Raw genomic sequence first — 4,936 nt, 5'->3', positions numbered from 1 at the left:
TGATGGAGAGGCCTCCAAGAGGCCTTGAATCCCTACAGGGTAGGTCAAGGCAAGCGTCCTCTCCTCTGCGGATGAGTCAATGGCCGCGGGCTTGGGGTCCTTCACATCAGCCAATACCCCGCCAATCTGCAAGTGAGGTAGCACTACGTCAGGGCCTGCTGGGCACTCGTGAAGGAGGAAGATCATTATGGCCTGAACAAAGAAAAAAGTGTTTCCGATCCTTCCCTTACGCATTGCTCGCACATCATCACCTTTAAGCCGCACATATTGTCCGGCGGGTTGTGCTATGGTGGCAAAGCGTGCAAGCCGCTGATGAAATGGCATGTCCCCTTGGCAGATGTGGTGGAGAAGGCCTTCAGGGACCCATTGCCCTGGTCGGTTTGGTAACTCAACAATGAATCTCCCCATGCACGTGGAAATGTATGAAGTAATGTGCTCAAGAGATTGAGAGTGGAGGGTCAAGGTGGTTTCCAAATCGGGTTGGGTTGTGAAAAATGCTTGAAGCTCAGGGCGATTTGCATGCCCAACCTCAGTAAGGAATGAATCTAAAGCACTAGTAGCAGCCATGTCTTCTCTTTGCGTGATTGGGTATGCTAGGTCTCTCTGCAATACTGGGATGAAAATGGTGAAATGAGGAGGTGGTCCTCCTTATATAGACATATTCTATCTCGAAAAAAATAAAAAATATGGATTTAAAAAATAAATTTACACCACCTTAAAACTCAAGTACAAAATCAAGTACAACACCTTAAAACTTTTCAAAATCTTTAATAAAATATCCAATATATAAACGATTAAAGTTACAAGCCAATTCACTTAGACAAGATGATTTTGTCTGTAGCCCAATCTTTGTAAACAAGCATAGTGTCCTCCATCCGCCTTCCAATCTATACAACCAAAAATGGGCAATCAAAATACAAAAACCCACAGAAAATAATAAAAGGTAGCTAAGGAAGCACAAAGCAAACCTTGCGTTGTTCTAGTTTGAAACTTGCATTACCGACATCCTCGAATCCCATTATGAGAAAGTGTTCCCGAAGATTGGCAAGAGTCCAATGCGGATTCATTGCAACCACCTCCACCTCGTTCTTGGGCATGCGGACACGAATTTCAAAGGATTGAATCTCTTTGGCTGTCAGCTGCAAGGGTATCCATTTGCCACGTTTGTGCATCCACCTCTCATAGCTAAACCGTGCATACAAGGTGCACCTTGCTTTCAAATACCGAAGGCAAAGCTGTGTGGGGGACACATTGCACTTATAACGGTCACCATCATGCAAACCGTCAACATAGCCCCAATTGACACCTAGAATGGTGTCCATTGCATCTATGTCAACTTCTTTGCAAACAAACATTGTTGGTGTTTCTACAATCGGTAGAGAGCGGAATGTATGCACAAACAAATGAATGGGACAATGCCAACTGAGACCCACCGATCTGGTTGCCTTACCAAACTTTAGGGACCCTTGGAAATCTTGCAGCACCTTGCGCTTGAAAGAAAGCAAAGCCCAATGGTCTGGAGTTGGCCATTCTGCACTCTGCAATGAGGGTGTCTCCACGGCTTCTAACCTACCATAGCTTTGGCTTGACTTCGGCACCACGTACTTGTGGGAGTACATGAATATTCGCTGCTCGGTAAGTTTTTTCAATGAAACATTAGGAAACATAAGCTCCCCAATGTGAGCATGCACAACCATGAACGTGCCTGAGAGGCACTCAAGCGACTGCTCCTCAACTAAGCTGGATGGAAAAACATCTTTACAAATGTCCTTAGTTAAACATAATGATCACATAAACGTAAACATGACATATGCATGGGATAGCTAAACCATGAAAACTTACAATGAGGTGCAAATTGAGTAGAAGCTCTCTTGAGGTAGAGCTCAGCTGCACTGTAGACGTGTTGCACGATGGCCACCATTCCGGACTTTGTTTCTTTGAATGTCAATAGCCGGCCCTTCCAATGACGTTCCAATACGCCTCGACACCATATGCAATGAGGTCCAGCACGTGACGGTTGCATGTAGATCCATGCACCCTTCTTGAACACTTGTGGGATCCATACCCCCTCTGAGTCTTTTGTGTTGTGCAACACAATCTCCTCTATCTCTGGTTCGGGCCGTCTATGTGTGGACATGCTTGGGAAGTTGGGCTTAGGAAGGGATTTGAAAGAGTTGAGTACTGTGGAGAGAGAATGAGGAGCTGAGGGGAGGGTGAGGTGAGCTACCTATGGTGGCTATGGTGGCTTTGACAGTGGAGATAGAGAAAGAGAGGAGTGAGAGGTAGAGAGGATAGTGGAGCTCTGGGCTATGGAGTGTGGGACTGTAGAGGGTTGATGGAGGTGTGAGAGAAGGGGGAGCTATGGAGAGAGAGGAAGAGAGTGGTGGAAAGCTTTTGGCTATGGCTGCCTTGACTGTAGAGAGAGAATGGGAGGAGGGAGAAGAGGGAGAGTGTGGGAGAGAAAAGTAATGAGGGAGAGAGAGAAAAGTGGATTTTGGAGAAAAAAAATTGACTTTTTAAAGTTAGTTTATGTTTTGGGGCAGTTTTGGAGGCAAATGGATCAACTTTGGAACTTTTGAAAAATTTTCAATTTTTTGGGTTTTTAAGCATGCGCGTTTTTTTTTGGGGAGTCCCTCCCTCTTTTATGACACCTCTCTCCTCCTATTTACCCCCGCCCCCCGTAGCCTACCTCCCACCTCTCTCTAAGAACCAAGCATTGAAGAGGGAGACAATTTGGCTGCACCCCTACCGTTCCTCCCCCTCTAGGTGATATCCCAAGAGCCTTCTCGTTGGTTCTCCCTTAAGCCTTCACTAATCAAAAAGGCCCAAGGAGACTCCATATTTTTCCTAATGCATGGGTAGTATAAAAGGGTTAATAGATGAGTTAATGGCATTCAATCTTGGCTGACCAAATAGGCTGAGAATTGTTCTTTGGAATTGTAGCTTTGTGCTTACCATAATATATATATTTTGTTTAGTGATTGGGATTAACTGTGTATACAAATCCTCTTGGTTCATAGCAAGATAACTACGCTTACGTCAGAAGAAAAGTTATAGTCTATGAGAGGTAGTATGATGGGATCCGGTGATAGAAGTATTTCATTAAGCCTTTCTGGGCCAAAGAGAAACTCTATACGTTGTTGAAAGTGTACTTTACGGCTAATCCATACGTTACTTCTAATAGATTGTACAGAGTGAAAGTGATAGAAATATCATAATGTGGGTTATTCATCTAGGATAGTATGTGAGAAATGTAGATATGAGAGAAGAGAAGGGAAGAGAAGAGAAGAGAGTTTCCCTCCCAAGCCCTATTCTTGCCCGTAGGCAATAAGGATACTGCAGGGAGAGATGTACCTGTAGCAAGGAGAACCTAAAATTTGTAGAGAGGATGAATTACTAAGAGTGAGAGAGATAGATTTGGTTAAGGAGATAATATTAGATATATATATATATATATATATATATATATATATATATATATATATATATATATAATATATATATATATATATATATATATATATATATATATATATATATATATATATATATATATATGTATGTATGTTGGATTAGAGATGAAAAAGAAAACAACAAGCAAAACATCAATGTAGAACACATCTTACTTGACAAACCCTTCGACACCATTATTGATGGAGAGAGAAGAAGAGGGGAGAACTCCACTTTGATTGATATGCCAAGTGCAAGACCTTCTTTGATTAGAGTTGATCTTCCAAGGATAGCGTACAAGAATGGCTAGTCTTCCTCTAGGAGAAAGTGTAGGCTTGGGCTTATGTTAATGGCTAAGTACAATTAGGATTTACTACTCACTCCCTCAAGAATTCCTCTCATCAATGGCTTGAATGCTTGAGTTCCTTTTCAAGGAAGAGGAGGTCCCCTTTTATAGGTGAAGGGAACCCCCAAGGTTTTACACAAGAAGAGAGGAGCCAGTGTGAATAGGAATTGGAAAAGTTGGAAATGAGCTGTCCCTACATGATGTGGGCAGATTGGGGTCCAGTATTTTGATCATATCTCCTCAACCGTGGCTCCAAATAAAAAAGTAAAAATATGGGCAGAAACTTCAGCTCATTAGCTACGATTTTTATTTTAAAATCATTTTCCAATTCGGATTGGAACCTTGTGTAAACAATTCATCAAAATAGGGTCCATTTTTGGCAGCAAAAGTCTTCCCGTGGTCCCCTTAGCCTAGACTTTCATTTAATTCCAAAGGACACCTCATGCCATATGAAAGCATGACATTGCTCCTTGAAAATACGAAAATGAAAACATCAAGGCTATGGTCATATCGTATCATGGGTAATATGAAAGGGTTAATAGATGAGTTAATGGCATTCAATCTTGGCTGACCAAATAGGCTACGAATTGTTCTTTGGAATTGTAGTTTTGTGCTTACCATAATATATATATTTTGTCTAGTGATTGAGATTAATTGTGTGTACAAATCCTCTTGGTTCATAGCAAGATAACTACGCTTACGTCAAAAGAAAAGTTATAGTCTATGAGAGGTAGTATGATGGGATCCTGTGATAGAAGTATTTCATTAAGCCTTTCTGGGCCAAAGAGAAACACTATACGTTGTTGAAAGTGTCTTTTACGGCTAATCCATACGTTAATTCTAATAGATTGTACATAGTGAAAGCGATAGAAATTATCATCATGTGGGTTATTCATCTAGGATAGTATGTGAGAAATGTAGATATGAGAGAAGAGAAGGGAAGAGAAGAGAAGAGAGTTTCCCTCCCAAGCCCTATTCTTGCTCGTAGGCAATAAGGATATTGCGGGGATAGATGTACCTGTAGCAAAGAGAACCTAAAATTTGTAGAGAGGATGAATTACTAAGACTGAGAGAGATAGATTTGGTTAAGGAGATAATATTAGATATATATATATATATATATATATATATATATATATA

The sequence above is a fragment of the Adiantum capillus-veneris genome, chromosome 1 (assembly GCF_014529385.1).
Source record: "Adiantum capillus-veneris isolate H3 chromosome 1, ASM1452938v2, whole genome shotgun sequence".
In the NCBI taxonomy this organism is placed as follows: Eukaryota; Viridiplantae; Streptophyta; class Polypodiopsida; order Polypodiales; family Pteridaceae; genus Adiantum; species Adiantum capillus-veneris.
Note: the sequence above shows the minus strand (reverse complement) of the source record.